Genomic DNA, 16954 nt, shown 5'->3' with positions numbered 1-16954 from the left:
GGGACCATAAGCTATTTATGAGCAGTTCAGGAGCTTAGGTATCCAATTATACCGTATTTTTCGTCCCATAGGACGCTCCGCCCCATAGGACGCACCTAGTTTTTTGGGGGGGGAAATAAAGGAATTTTTTCCCCTTTATTTTCCCCCCAAAACCAGGTCGAGGAACAGCGGGATGGCGGCGCTGTGCCTCCCCGCTGTCCCCCGAGCTTGTGGGGCTGGCCGATGTCTGCCCGGCGCGAGGGGCGCTCTGCTTCAGGGCGCCCTGTGCGCCGGGCGGCAGGCTGCTATCCGCAGCGCGGGGAGCCCTGCGGGAACTCCCGCAGGGCTCCCCACACTGCGGATGTCTCCCCGGCGTGAGGGGCGCTCTGCTTCAGGGTGCCCCGCGCACCAGGCGGCAGGCTGCTAACCGCAGCCTAGGGAGCCCTGCGGGAACTTCCGCGGGCTCCCCAGGCTTGCTGATAGCTTCCTGAAGCCTGGAGAGCGAGAGGGGTCGGTGCGCACCGACCCCTCTTGCTCTCCAAGCTTCAGCAAAAGCCTGTATTCGCCCCATAGGATGCACACAGATTTCCCCTTCATTTTTGGAGGGGAAAATGTGCGTCCTATAGGGCGAAAAATACGGTATGTCTGATCCTTCATGGTGCTACTTCAAGGGACAGGAAGAAGGAGAGGCCTGGCTGGAAAGGCAATCCATCCCTAGTAGGTCCCTCCCTGCTGCCTATTAGGTCCCTCTTTTTCACAGTATCTCGTCATGCCTGATTTTCTGTCCAATCTGAATTCCCACCCGTTGAGAGCCCCTAATAGACCTGAGCTGCTCAACCCAACCTACATCCATCTGGGGCTGTCTCACCCCATCTGAACGAGGCACAGATTCTCTAAGTACTGCTGATTGACTAAGGATCCAAGCCTTGGCCAAATCCAGTGCACAGCCCTAACATGTTAATGATTCCACAATGATGCAGAAACTTACGGCTGAGAATTTCATTGTTACAATAGTCAGTGTTGCAGCATTGTGTCTTCATCTCAAAGAATTTACCATCCGCTGCAGTGAAGCTGTAATCGCCTAAGAAACAATAACTGGATGACAAACATGTATTCTCAATTTGCACTTCCGGTTTATCTATGAAAAAGAATTTGAAAGAACTATCAGGATCTGGGTGGAAATGTGGTCTATTGCGACTAAAGCACATTCATTATAATGGTTCCAATTTTCTGTGTTACCCGAATCAGGACCTTTTGAAAAATACAATATGGAAGGTATTATTCAATTTGGCAATCTAAAGTGAGGTGCTGTTTATTTATTTAAATGTGTGCACACTGCTATATCGTAAAAGGAAAGAGATATCAAAATGCTTTTTAGTTATAATACATAAAAGATACAATAAGAACCATATTAAAAGTAAATAGATTTCAATAAACTAGTGTATTCTTAATGGTCTGCACAGGCCTGGTGGAAAAGAAAGGTTTTCTGCAGGCATTTAAGAGTTAATCTCTCAATCACAAGCAGTAGTCTCTTTCCTCCTTAATCCATAGAACCAGACATTCTTTTTATGTTCACAATTAATTTGCAAAATGCATTAAATTTGGAATTTCTGCAGAACTTCATTTTAGGTCAAATTTGTTGCATGAAGAATCATGCCTTTTTGTATACATCTGAAAATACATCTGCCATACACTGCACTCTCTCTTCTAGTCGGTTAGAACAGTTTGCAGGTTCGGGGCATGCTTCCCTAAGCTCCTGTTGTTGAACACAAGACACTTAGCAAGACACTTGCATTGCACCAACCTTACTACCCCCTTACGCCTCTCCCTCCAAGAATGTAGCAGTGATGTTGGAACAGATGGTCAAGCAAGCACCATCCCACCCAGGATCGCCCCAAGGCATTTTGGCACTGAGGTGCCAAATGGTACCCACTCCCTCCTGGGTAAAAGGAGTGGGTTAACCAGGAACAAGCAAAGGGATCAAATCAACCTTAACTAATGGTTGAAGTAGGAACCAAAAACCATCAAGGTGGAGGGACCCACTCTGAATCAAGCTGTGTAACTGAAACCCTTTTTAAGAGGTGAACTACAGGAATACTTCCTTCATGCTGGTTGCTTCCTCATCATTTCATCACTGAGAATTCTTTCAAAATTACTTAAGGCCCCCCTCAAGGAGCCATAAAAGTGTGAAGCACCATCATCTCCCATTCTGGTTGCTCAGCTTTTGAATAGTTTTTATACATCTGTGAAAGGATTGTCAATTTTAATGTCATTTACGGCAAGGGGGATATTCAGCTTATATTGCAGGCTTCTTGTCCTAGTTTGATAACCAAAACCAAACTGGAGTTCATTGGTTTGGCTCAATAGGAATTTCTGGTTGATGCAAATCAAGTTCTCCAAGCTTGGCGATCAGCACCAAATTCAGCCACTGCTTGTGATCAGGTGATGTTAGATTCCCCATTTTCATATGCAAGCCATGCATTCCTTACTTCAGATGTTGTTGGACTGCATCTCCCATCATCCCTGACTGGTGGGTGGCTAGCTGAGGCTGATGGGAGTTCTAATTCATCTACAGCTGAAGTGTCACTGCTTCCTCACCTCACTTTTTTCATAGGTGAGTTGTTGCAGCATAGACTTCTATATGCTAGTAGAACCCTTAAAGTTCACCTATATCTTAACCTGGGTCAAATCCAACAGCAAAAGACAAAAAGACAGGCAAATCTTACCTATATTTGTACGCAGAACACTGGCAGAACAGGTATACATAACATTATTATTACAAGGTCTATCTGCATTGCCTTTAGATGTTATTCCAGTCCCGTTAAACTTATGTTTGCACTCCAGACGTCCGGCTGAGGACAGGAGGAAAAGATTCATGAATCACCATCATCATCATCATTGTTTTGTTTTGCTGTTTGCTTAATGAGGTACAGAGGAGGAGGTGTTTGTGAATTAAACTTTTAAATTAAAAAGTGTTCAATTTAATAAGCATTTTAATAGAAGAGGATGAAATGAAATGAGTAAAACACTCATTAATTAAAACTCTTGTAGCCATTGTTCAGAACACTGGTTTAATTATTTCCAAGAAGTGGGGAGGTGTACCCTCCTTTTCTCACAGCCAACTTTTCCTCCCATCCAGACTCTCACTTAAATACATTTTCTTCCCACTGTTTTTTCACAAGCGTAGATCTGACCCCAATTAAACTATGGCATTTTCTACAAGAGGCACTGAATGCCCCCAATTTCAATGACTTTTAAAGAGGATTAGATAAATTGATGGAGAATAAGACTACTAAGGCTACTAAGCATGACGGCTATGTATTACCTCCAATATCAAAAGTAGCATATTCCAAATAACAGTTGCTGGAACCCACAGTAAGCCAGAGTGTTGCTGTGGTGTGGTCCTGATTGTGTACTTCCCTTAGTCACTGGGTTGGCCAGTGTTAGGACAGGATCGTGGACTAGGGATGAGCCTATCTATCAATTTCACTTGCTGTCAATTTCTTATTTTTTCTAATTCATTTATTTATCTGCAGCCACTTCCTCTAAGAAGCTCAAGGTAGTGTACATGGTTTTCTCCTCCCCATTTTATCCTCAGAAGATTCCTGTGAGGTAGGTTAAGCTGAGGGATCCCCAGTGAGCTTCGTGGCTGAGTGAAGATTCAAACCCTAGCCTCCTGCATCCTTGTCTGACACTCAAATCACATTCAGCTCCCCAAATTTCCACAATCAACGAGTGGTAGTAGTGAATGTGGATCCTCACCAGTGGGTTGATGTGCTCTGTTCCAAGGAGTAGACTTGAAGGTGTCTTTCTTTGTAAAATGTATTTAATTCCTTCCTGCAATGGCAATGGCTCTCTTCCCCTTCCTTTCCTAAGCAACTTTTACTCTCCATTCCAATGGAATTATTATTCTATCCTATTTTTAAGCCATATTTTCTCCACCTCTCCCACTAAAGAAAAGCTTATTCACCTTCTTAGCACTTTCCCTGCACTTTGAAATCATGCCCAACACTTTTGCAAGTATATTTCAATGACATAGTTTATCTGTATGACATCACAAGAAATAATCTCTTGACTTTACTCTCCCCTGCTTTCTCTTGGTAACCCAGCAGTCCTTTCTGTTTATGGTGTTGATCTACACTCCTAATTCCCCTTTCCTCCCAAGAAGCAAGTTCTCTTCAGTGTCCTCTAAAGATCACCAGATGTTCCCCATCTTACCTGCAAAAAGTGGGGCCAAGAGGAGGCATGCGCTCAGGAGTGCCTTCATCATTCTAGAAAGATTAGGAGACTCAGAGCAGGGATGGATCAACAAGGGAATTGATGCAGGTAGAGGCTTACTTGGAGGAATTTAAAGGCCATGGACTCGTGTCACAGGGAACACTTGGGAACAAATAGTTCTGGGAGGTCTGGGAATGGGAGGTTTTTTCCCCACTACAATAGTAAAGAGGGAGATACTGAAATGCAAAGCTCATTAGTTATGATCTCATTGTTGTTTTATGCAGTGAGGCAACTACAGCTCTTCATTTTTTTATTTTTAGTAATCTGGATTCTAAAATTATTATTATTTTAACAGCATGCCACTCAGTTTTATAAACCTGTATCTATAAAGCAGAAACTCCTGAAAGAATCCTAAAAGGTTGTGGATAGTGAGAATACAGGCCATTGTCTCTTAGCAAAAGAGGCAGCTGCCATATGTATTGGTGCAGGGCAGCAGGGAAGGTGTCGATTCCCCCTGGTAGCAATACTGCAGGACAATGGACAGCTCCAAGCGAGCAACGTGTTGTTAGGAGGCTGAAAAGTCCATTGAGGCCATATAACTATGTCCATCATTAAAGCAGAACAAATACTGTAATTTGTTTCTTTGGTTGTTCTGCTGCAAACACTAAGTGCTTGTGATAATATTTTTAAATATCTTCCTGCAATGGCTGTGAACGCCAACCATATTCTTCAGTGCCTGATTGTAGCCCTCATTTGCTACAGCCATGTGCACAAACTGATAATACTATCACATCCAAGGTCTATGAGAAGTTGCTGGGTCCTTGATGAATAAAAGTATATTCTGAGCCTGTTCCTCGGTCTTTGCTCTTACTTGATGTGGGAGTCTTACTGAGTTGGAAGGAGCAAAATACTGATCAAAGTGCAATAAAAGCCTCAAGGTACAGCTCAGGTGACTGCTCAGCTGGCATAGCTCAGGACTGTTGAAAGGTGGCAGGGACACACTGCTATGCACTGAATGACTCCAAGATAATTACTGAGAACTAATTAAATCATATTATGGAACTTTGCCCCTCCTTGTTCTAATTGTGTCAGATCATTGGGGGGGTGGTGGAATACTTTGACTCAGCTCATCTGTTTGCTGATGACTGTCCTTAGCCACATTGTCTTGAATAGAACCCAGCTAGTTGCTTATACCTGCTTCAAATCCCATTCTTCATTTCCAAAAAATAAGAAGAGCCCTGAAGTACAGAAGAATCCTTCTTGGAGTGGCTGTTCAGATGTCCATGGGTACAGGACTATCATGACAGGAGGGTGGTAGGGCACTCCCACTGTGCGGGTGGCAGTAGCGGCCCCGTGAACCTGGGCCCTTATGCCTCTTTCGCTGTCTGGAAGGCTAACAGCAGCTCTGGCTGTGCTCGTTTTGCTCTTCAAGATATGGCAACTCTAATAGGCTGCAGTGATGGTCACCAACTCAGATGACTTTAAAAGAGGATTAGATAAATTCAGAGAGGGCATGTTTTCCCACAGTGCCTATGTTCTACTTCCACTGTCAAAAGAAGTTTTACCTTTGAATAATTGGTGCTGGGGATTTTTGATGGACAGAATATTGTCACAGTCTTGTCCAGCTTGTACGCTTTCGACAGGGATCGGTTGGGATGCTGGACTAGATGGGTGATTGTCCTGACCCAGCATGTTCACCTTGTGTTTAAATGGGTGAGGGACAGCTTTTTGCCTATTTCCTTCTTCTCTTTCCACTGCTCTTGGACACAGAGCAATATCCTCATTTCCCGCTATACCAGCCTCACACTGATGGGTAATTATGGTTCAGCATAAATCTCCTCCTTGTGAATTCAAGAATTCACAGCAATGGGGCAGTTGGGGAGTTGGAAGCCTAGTGGTGAGAGTCAGCCCTCAGGATCCGTGTCTCTTCCTTTTTTGCTGTTGATGGAGGGAGATGAGATGCAGGACACAGAGAAAAGTTTGCTGTATTATAGTGTGTCATTATACTTATTATGATAAATACAAAGGATTGTGTGAAATAGAAAGTTGGTTCTAAAATGTGCATCTTTCAAATCATTAGTTTGGAATGGGGAAGTATGGTATATGCTGATATAAAGCATCAGAGTTTTGTTTTTAATGTAAAACAGAAGGCAAACAGAGGTTTGATAGTTTTTGAATGCATGGTTATGTCATCTAACCCAAATACAAGAGGACACATCTCTCAACTAAGTGAAATGAGAAAAAAGTTAGAACAGGTGGTGGAAGAGACTGGCTGGGCCTAACAATCTTTGTATGTTCAGGTACCTTAACCTTTTTAAAACACAGCATACAAAAAGTCATATTTAAAAGGCAATGGACTTTTACGCCAATCCTATGGCCTCCAACTCTGACCATTCTGAGTTGTAAATGTTCTAATATTCTCCTTACAGTTGAAGAGTACATTCAGCCTGGAGGCAAAGTTATTTTCAAGCTGATTTGAATGTATACCCCTCAACAGTCCCAATTTGGCCAGAATGGACACATAATTCATTAAGCTGTCATGGGCTGTGCCTTGATTCCAGGGTCATCAATCACCTCAGGACACTCAGCCATTAGCATGTTACTGCCGCCCATAACCTGTTAAAGTTTGTGGGTCGTAAATCCTTTGACCCACAGAGTCTGCTGCAACAGCACTGCAATAAAATTGTTTTATTGCCACTCCGACAAACTTCAACGATGCCCACACGCTTCCACTCCCGCGCTGCCACTCTTCTCAGTAGTCGGACAGTTAAGAGTTAACACTCCAGGAGCGTTTTTTTTTAATAAATATTTATTAGATTTTCCAATTTTATATAAACACAAAAAGAAAAAGAAAAAGAAAAAGGAAAATATTAAAAACAAATCAATTTCAATAACAATCCTTCAATAACACATTTCTTTGACTTCCTCATACCTCCCCTTCTTGTTCTCTAGTTCAACCTGTTAATTCAGCAAATCCTAATCTCTTAACATTCCTTTTAAAATAAGCCTTATTTTCATTCAACTTTTTTTAAAAATTTAATAACTTAAACAATTTTAGTCCCCATTATCTTTATCATAACAGCTAGACCAAAGTTCAAACCAACATCTTTTCAAAGTTCATTAATTTTATAGTATTTCTGTAAATAGTCCTTAAATTTCTTCCAATCTTCTTCTGCTGACTTTTCTCCCTGGTCGCGGATTCTGCCGGTCATTTCTGCCAGTCCCATACAGTCAATCAACTTCATCTGCCATTCTTCCAGAGTGGGTAGATCTTGAGTCTTCCAGTGCTTTGCTATAAGTATTCTTTTTTATATATAATTTTTTTATTGATTTTCCAACATATATTAAAAAAAAATACAAGACAATACATAAACAAACAAACATATAAACATGTATAATTTCTTAACCTCTTTTTCTTAAACCTTGTTTCAACGACTTCCCCATACCTCCCTTTTCTGCATCCCTGTTTTAAATTTTCCCAGCAACCCCTAATTTGAATACTTATAATACAATTTCTAATCTTTTTCCTCTTATCCAATTACTTATCACTTTACTTACTTATAATTCACTTTCTTTAATCCTTTTTCTCTTACCCAATTATTTAATCCTTTTTCTCTTACCCAATTATTTGTCACTGCAATTCTGTTTTACCTTACCCATGACATTTTAGCACTCATTAATTTTACAACAATTCTTAAGATACACTTTAAATTTCTTCCAATCTTCTTCCACCGTCTCTTTCCCTTGGTCACGGATTCTGCCAGTCATCTCAGCCAGTCCCATATAGTCAATCACCTTTGTCTGCCATTCTTCCAGCGTGGGTAGCTCTTGTGTCTTCCAATACTTTGCTAAAAGAACTCTTGCTGCTGTTGTCGCATACATAAAAAACGTCCTATCTTTCCTTGACACCAATTGGCCTACCATGCCCAGGAGAAAGGCCTCTGGTTTCTTCACGAAAGTGCATTTAAGCACCTTTTTCATTTCATTATAAATCATTTCCCAGAAGACCTTGATCCTTGGGCACGTCCACCAAAGGTGGTAGAAAGTACCTTCCGTTTCCTTACATTTCCAACATTTATTATTGGGCATATGGTAGATTTTTGCAAGCTTGACTGGGGTCATGTACCACCTGTAGATCATTTTCATAATGTTCTCTCTTAAGGCATTACATGCCATAAACTTTATATGCTATAAATATTCTTGCTGCCGTTGTAGCATACATAAAAAAAGTTCTGTCCTTCTTTGGCACCAAATGGCCGACTATGCCCAAGAGAAAAGCCTCTGGTTTTTTCAAGAAGGTATACTTAAATACCTTTTTCATTTCATTATAAATCATTTCCCAGAAAGCCTTAATCTTTGGGCACGTCCACCAAAGGTGAAAGAATGTACCTTCAACATCCTTACATTTCCAGCATTTATTATCGGGAAAGTGATATATTTTTGCAAGCTTGACTGGGGTCATGTACCACCTGTATATCATTTTCATAATATTCTCTCTTAAGGCATTACATGCCGTAAATTTCATACCTGTGGTCCATAACTGTTCCCAGTCAGCAAACATAATGTTGTGTCCAAGATCTTGTGCCCATTTAATCATGGCTGACTTAACCGTTTCATCCTGTGTATTCCATTTCAGCAGCAAGTTATACATTTTTGACATAATTTTAGTTTTAGGTTCTAGCACTTCTGTTTCTAATTTAGATTTTTCCACCTGGAAGCCAATTTTCCTGTCCAAATTGTATGCCTCCATTATCTGAAAATAATGAAGCCAGTCTCGGACTTTGTTTTTTAATTTCTCAAAGCTCTGCAGTTTCAGTCTATCTCCTTCTTGCTCCAAAATTTCCCAATATTTTGGCCAACTGGCCTCCATATTGAGCTTTTTCTGAGCTTTTGCTTCCATTGGTGACAACCACCTTGGGGTTTTATTTTCCAGTAAATCCTTATATCTGATCCAAACATTAAACAAAGATCTCCTAACAATATGATTTTTAAATGCTTTGTGAGCTTTAACCTTGTCATACCACAAATATGCATGCCATCCAAAAACGTTGTTAAAACCTTCTAAATCCAAAATGTCCGTGTTTTCAAGAAGCAGCCAGTCTTTCAACCAGCAGAATGCTGCTGATTCATAGTACAGTCTGAAGTCTGGCAGGGCAAAGCCACCCCTTTCTTTTGCATCAGTTAAAATCTTATATTTTATCCTGGGCTTCTTGCCCTGCCAGACAAATTTAGAGATATCTTTCTGCCACTTCTTAAAACAGTCCATCTTGTCCACAATTTGTAATGTTTGAAACAAAAACAACATTTTAGGCAATACATTCATCTTTATAGCTGCTATTCGACCCATCAAGGAAAGCTTCAAATTTGACCATATTTCGAGATCTTTTTTCACTTCTGACCAGCATTTCTCATAATTATTTTTAAATAAGTTCCCATTTTTAGATGTCATGTTGATCCCCAGATATTTCACCTTCCTCACCACAGACAGACCTGTTTCATTCTGAAATTTCTCTTTTTCAAACAATGTCATATTTTTCTCTAAAACCTTAGTTTTGGTCTTGTTCAATTTAAATCCTGCCACCTGACCAAATTCTTGAATTAATTCTAAGACTCTTTTGGTACTAGATTCTGGCTCCTGTAACGTCAAAACTAGATCATCTGCAAATGCTCTCAGTTTATACTGTTTGGCTCCGACCTGTATACCTTTAACCAACCGGTCCCTTCTAATCATATTCAGCAAAACCTCCAGGACCGATATAAAAAGTAAAGGGGAAATTGGGCACCCTTGTCGTGTCCCTTTTTCAATCTTAAATTGTTCCGTAACCACATTATTTACAATTAATTTGGCCTTTTGTTCAGAATATATTGCACCTATACCATTTTCAAAACCTTGGCCTACCCCCATACCCTGTAAATTCTTTTTCATAAAACTCCAAGAAATGTTGTCAAAGGCTTTCTCCGCGTCCACAAATATCAAAACAGCTTTAGTATTTATGTTCACATCTAGCTTTTCCAAGATGTCAATTACATTCCTCAAATTGTCAGATATGTGTCTTCCCGGCAGAAAGCCCGCTTGGTCCTTATGTATCTCTTCAATCAATACTCTTTTCAATCTCTTGGCCAGAATGTCAGCAAAAATTTTGTAATCCACATTTAGTAAGGATATGGGACGGTAGTTTTTACGTTGAGTTTTTTCAGTCTCTGATTTCGGTATAAGTGTAATGTAGGCCTCTTTCCACGATTCTGGTGCTCTTTTCCCTTCCAAAATCTCATTGCAGACTTCCTTCAGAGGTTGTATTATCCAATCCTTCAAAGATCTATAGTATCTGGAAGTCAGTCCATCCGGTCCCGGAGATTTGCCCAATTGCATATTTAAAATGGCACCTTCTATCTCCTGATCTGTTATTTTACAGTTCAACAATACTTTACTTTCTTGTGAAATTTTTTGTAATCCATTTGTTTTCAGAAATCCATCAATGTCCCTTTCATTCTGTGGCCCTTGTGCATATAGTTGCTTAAAATATTTCTGAAAACAGTTTCTTATCTCATTTGGATTGTTTATGTCTTTTCCTTCTACTTCCAAATTTGTAATTGTATTTAATTTTTGTCTTTTTTTCAATTGCCATGCCAATAATTTCCCACATTTATCCGCCGATTCAAATGTCTTCTGTCTCATTTGTTTAATTTTCCATTCTATTTCCTGATTCATCAATTCCATATATTGTGTTTGGTAGATCTTTATTTCTCTCAGAATCTCTTGTGACTTCGGCTTGGCTCTCAATTTTTTCTCACCTTCTTTAATTTTCTCCAAAATTTTATCTTTTTTCTCATTTTGCCTTCTCTTTTTTAATGCATTCTGTTGTATCAGAAACCCTCTCATCACGGCTTTACTTGCATCCCAGATTACTCTTTTTTCCACATTTGTTGGCAAATTTAATTCAAAATAGTCTTTTAAAGTCTTTTGGGCCTTGTTGTATACTTCTTCATCTCTAAATAGTGTGTCATTCATCCTCCATCTGAAGGTACCGGTTGTTGTTGACTTCATCTCCATCTTTACAGCGTTATGGTCGGAGCATGTTTTGGGGCAGATTTCCACTTTTTTTATCTTTGGTGCCATTCCTCTAGTAATCCAAATTTGGTCAATTCTGGTCCATGTCATCTTGGCTTCAGAGAAGACAGGAGCGTTTTTATCAACTGGGTGCACTGCCCACATGGCCCGGGCATTTTCCATTGATCTATGCTCTCTGGGGGCTGCTGAGAGCAGTCTGTCTGAGAATGTGAGCAAGGTAGTTTCGTTTTGTTAGAGAGAGAAAGCTGCAAGCATGCAGCTAGATTCTGTAGGTTTCCCAGAAATCCTATATTTTTATATTGTAACACAAAGCTCTTTTTCATATTGGATGCAGTCTTTTTAAGGAACTCTGTGCAAATCAGCCAGATGCCTCTTCCAGTCTAACCACACCTACACTGTCAGTAAACAGGTATTTTAAATATATGTATTCCTCCCTTGGGCTTTATGATAAAACTGAGATTGAAAGAACCTAATTCTAATGAGGCACAAAGTAATCAACAATTAGCATGTCACACACATGCTCTTCCCAGAAATCAGGTGAACCTGGAACCTGCTCACAACCATGGGGCCATTCAAGTTTTTACTGTCAGTTTTGTAGCTTATCAGTATTTTTCTTTTTAAATCTAGTCATGATAGCTATCTTCTCTCCAGCATGAGAGCCATTAAGCCTCTTAATACCATATAGATAATACTTTATTCGGCTATAAGCCCACAAGGTAAAACCAATCAATAAATAAAATAGCATTTTACAATCTAAAATATCAACTAAAATATTTCAACGCATAATCTCCTTCACGTTACATACAATCTCTAGATGTACCATATTGTGGCCTTGAATATAAAGATGGTGGATAGAGTTTACTAGATTTTTAATAGTCATGCAGCATTCCATGAAGTCTTTTATATGAAAGAACTGAATTCAGGAATCTGGCAACCTGTAATGTTCTATAAGAGTCAATGTCCTGGAGTAGGTAGGCTAGATGTAATTCAGGTGGTTTAGCAACAGTTTCCAAGATGATTGAACTCAGAATCCTTGATCGGGGAACAATATATAAAGGACAATTAAACAAGATATGATAAAGGGATTCTATTGATTTGTTGTCACATGCGCATAAAACAGAGGTTTTACCATTAGAAAATCTATTGCTCAGCACATTTGAGGGGAACACATTAAATCTGGCTCTAACAAAAGCGAATCTATGCGACGCAACCGATAAGGTAGACAGATATCGAGGTATCTGGGACATAAATGTAATGCCCTGATTTATCGGGGAACATGTACCTCCACCTGTAGTAAGATTTTGTTGCAAATCAACCTCCTCCAATCTTTGTTTGATGACCTTTTTTGCTGTAATTAGATCTAAATTTAGTATATCGGAAGGAGAGATTCCATAAGACAACAGTTTGGAATGGATTTTTGTTGCCCATGGGCTGGTAAATTCATCTCTCCAAAGGCACTGAATAAGATGGTAATTGGGCAATTTATGCCAAAGGGACAGCCAATAATTAAAGGCATGTCTCCACATCAGGATCTCTAAGGAGGGGGTCTTAAGTTCTAAACAAATAGCCGAGTTGCTTACACAGGAGGGTAGTTTCAAAAGGCGTCTGAGAAAAAGATTTTGCAATGTCACCAGAGGCATGAGGTTTACAAAAGCGCCCCATAAAGGGACCGCATAGGCCATAGTTGCAACCACTTTTGCACTATAAACTTTTAAGGCAGATGGAACATGCATAGCCCCCTCTGTAAAGAAAAAGCGTAATAGAGCGTAGATAAGGGCTTTGCCCTTATTTTGTAAGTATGTGATATGCGCTTTCCATCCCATATTATGCTGGAAGTAAATTCCTAGATATTGAAATTTGAAGACTTGTTCAATTGGCTTCCCCTCGAGTTCCCACCTATACAATTTACGACTCCTGGAAAAAATTAGAACTTTAGATTTGGAATGGTTAATAGTAAGTAAATTTGTTTGGCAATATAACGTGAAGATCTTAAAGGCCCTCCTCAAACCGATTCTTGAATATGAGAGGATCACCGCATCGTCAGCATACAATAGTAAGGGGCAGCGATAGTCTGCAAGCCTGGGTACATGAATGGTGGTTTGGGCCTCAACTAGGGGAGTTCTCATGTCACTAATATAGAGGTTAAAGAGATAGGGGGCAAGGGTGCACCCTTGTCGTACCCCCTTATTTATTGGTACTGAGTTTGTGAGATCGCCCTCAGGTGTTAACCTCACCCTAGTGGCCGTCCCTTCATGTAATTTGATCATAAGCCACAACAGCCTTTTATCTATGCCCCACTTTGCCAATTTTTCCCATAGCAGCTCTGTAGAGATACTGTCAAAAGCCACCTTCAGGTCTATAAAAGCGGCACATAGAAGACCATGAGTGGGGGAAGAATACTTCCGCGCCAAATGATATAGAATTATTGCATGGTCAATAGTAGCACGATTTGGTCTAAACCTGGCCTGCTCATGGCCTATCAGATTGGAATCTTCGGCCCATTGGGTTAGTCTGGTTAGCAGGAAGCGAGTATAGATTTTTCCGATGATTGATAATAAACTGATATTACAATAGTTTCCTGGGTCCTCTGGTGGTCCTTTTTTATATATAGGAATTATGATGGACTCCTTCCATGATCTAGGTATCTGGCCCGTGGCATTAATTGCATCAAAGATTTTTGCAAGAATTTTGGCCCACCATGCTGGGTGTTGTTTAATAGCTTCTGCCAGGATCAGATCGGGCCCTGGGGCTTTATCAGTTTTCAGTTTAGCAATTAAATCAACTATTTCCTCCGGGTCAGTATCTGGCCATATGGGCAAGTGACATGAAAGAGTATCAGAATTAATGTTAGAGATAACTGTCTGGGAGAAATATTTTCTTAGAAATTGTTCCCATGTCGGGGCTGGTATAACCGTCAATGGGTATTTCCTCGATCTTTTGTTGATTAAATTCCACAAACCACGAGAGCTGCGAAGCTTAGAGGCAGCAATCAGCGCTTGCCAACGTCTTAGCTGCCATTCATGCTTGGCTGACTTCTGTGCCTGTTTGTAAGCAATTTTGGCCTGCAAGTACTCTGGGGGAAGAGTTTCAGCTCCAGAAGATTTATATCTGTTGTAGATACAACAGAGAGAGAGTCTAGCTTGCTTACATTTGGAATCAAACCAAGGTGCACCGAACCTGGGTTGATCTCGGTTAACCAGGTGAGTCGGCATCGTAAAGAAGCTAGTTAAATCTACAGAGAGGTGGGAGAACCACTCCAATATCCTATTTGGTTCAGACAACTCCGCCACTGAAACAATAAGGGGTTCGGAGATGTTCCTCTGGAAGAATTCTGCGTATTTTGGGGCCTGTTTCATAGACCATTTAATGCTTCTTACATGAGCTGCAGCATTTAAACCTACATGAATTGGGTGTGAACTGCTAACCGGGTGCCAGTCAAGCGTTAGCTTGGCCGCTAGAGGTAGGTGGTCACTGGATTGTACATTGTCTACTTTAAAATAAAAGAAGTTTGAGAATAGATCTTCTGAAACTAGAATGTAGTCTAGGACACTATTTGATGTTGTGCCCAAATGAGTGAATTCTCCTGGCACGTCCGGAGGGCAATTGCCATTCAAAATGTTCAAATTCATACGAATGGCCAATTGATAAAGAAGGACTCCCGCCTCATTCACTCTGATGTCCTTAGATCTTCTTGATGTAAAAGAGATTAAATCAGATTTTGGGTAGGAGGGAGGTACCCACCACTTGGCCTTGATTATCCCATCCCAATTGGCGGCTGTACGTGCATTAAAGTCACCACCCATTATCGATGGAATATTAGGGTACATAACATAGCATGCCAATAAATGATCTTCCAGAGAATCCCATCTTTGATGGAGGTCCGATATAAGACCACCTGGAGGAAGATAAACATTGGTGATTAATAGGGAGAATTTTTCGCTTGAAATCAGACCTGTAAAAGCAAAAGGAGGAAAAGTCTGAACTAGCGAGAGTTTAGCGCTCATTTTAAGCGATATGGCGATTGCAAGACCACCTCTGGACCGGCCACCTTTTTGGGAGGGACTAGCTGGGAGTGATATCAGTTCAAAGCCATTTATATCTATCTTATCTTCTTTCCATGTTTCTTGCAAAAGGATTATCTGAAAAGAATTTATATAGGACAAAAATTCGGGATCTAATCTTTTCCTTTTCCAGCCAGCAATATTCCAACTTAGGACTGCTAGCTGGGGACTTCTGTGTTGTTCTTTTAACAGTCAAAGCGAAGGAGGGGCAGACTCTCTGGAAGAGACAGAAGATGTAACAAAAAAATCAGTTATTTTACATTGGGAAGATGGTAACTGTGAGGAGCCCTCCAAATTAAAAATTTTAATAATTTGGTTCGACTGTTGGCACACCGAGGATGATCTACTAGAAGTAGATCCCTGAACAGGTAGTCTCTTCATTTCGAAATTCTTTGTACAACTTGACAAAGAAATACCCAAAGAGGGAGAAATTAAGTCCGTCGGAAGAAACCCTCTAGCAGATTTATCATCAGGGATTAGGATGATTTTATTGATGCGTCCCATTGGGTCTTCAATCGTTTCCGACGACAGGTCCCGAAGTGTAACATTCACATTTTCCTTTAAAGAAGGTAGTTGAGGGGACATCACGGGGGCAGTAATTGCGGAAGACTCTCTCAGGGGCATCACTTGTGGACTACTTCTATATCTGGTCGAAACTGGAGAAGATTCTAGCTCTGGCATAGATGAGTGAGTTAAAGAGGGATTTGAGTCAGGCAGGGAAATCAGAGTTTCGTCCTTAGGTGTGTTGGTTGATGGATGTAGATGAAGGTTAAGTGAGGATGGCAGAGCCTGGTCGTCTCGTGGAATAGCACTGGGGGCAGAAACAACTTGAAGATTTGAGTCTTGCAGGATGGTTTTTGTTTTCAAAGTGGGGCTGAGTTGAAGAAGGTCGACCACATCTGTCCGGTGAACCCAAGTGGGGTCATTTGAAGCATCGTTAGTATCTTCCCCTCTGTGTTGGACTTGCAAAAGCTGCGATTTAAGCGTGTCAAATCTTTGCATCATCACCGACTGTTCTTTCGGAGGGAGGGCTCTGAACGAATCAATAAGTTCCCTTTCATCAAGGGCAGTCTGCAGGTTTCCGTCTTCATATATGGCTGTTTGAGAGGGTATCGAAATTGGTCGAGAATGGCACACTGCAGAATCATCGCAGTGGGGCCTGACAGTATTTTGAAGTAAGGCAGAGTCTCTTGTCCTAATGTCCTCATCGCCCGGGCACCTATTTAGAAGGGGTTTGATCTTGCTATCTGCAAAAACCCTCGTTGCTACGATATCGGCCATGGACAAAAGCGTTTTTCGCCTAACAATAATAGATGGTATCTTTTCAGAGTGGAACACAAGTATCACCTTCAAGAAGTTGGACTGTCGGAACAGGGGCATCACCGCATATAGGTCAATCTGGTGTTTCTTAATTTTTAAAAGTTTGCTTAAACAGTCTTTAGCCCCTTCTAGCGATGACCATCTTCCTATTTCCGACCTGACAGAAAGGCAACTTTTCTTGGGTTGCAGAGTTAATATCTGATTATTCAATTGGGAATTTAAGATATATTTAATTTTAGTCTCCTTTCTTTTATCTGAATTGGGGTGAGGCAATAAGTTTTTGACCTCACAAACTGAAGATTGTGTT

The 16954-nt window shown here is 40.7% G+C and overlaps 1 long non-coding RNA gene across 1 annotated transcript; it reads right to left on the bottom strand.

Annotated features, from left to right (window-relative positions):
- Window positions 1-897: 897 nt before the first annotated feature.
- Window positions 898-4320, bottom strand: LOC310769220. The gene is made up of 3 exons (XR_014551541.1): window positions 4198-4320; window positions 2706-2831; window positions 898-1117 (listed from the first exon to the last, which is right to left on the bottom strand). It is a non-coding gene; the product is annotated as an uncharacterized lncRNA (long non-coding RNA).
- Window positions 4321-16954: the final 12634 nt, after the last annotated feature.

This window comes from Podarcis filfolensis (genome assembly GCF_964270895.1).
Source record: "Podarcis filfolensis genome assembly, chromosome: 8".
In the NCBI taxonomy this organism is placed as follows: Eukaryota; Metazoa; Chordata; class Lepidosauria; order Squamata; family Lacertidae; genus Podarcis; species Podarcis filfolensis.
The sequence above is the reverse complement of the archived record's forward strand: the minus strand, read 5'-3'. Positions and strand labels throughout refer to the sequence as shown.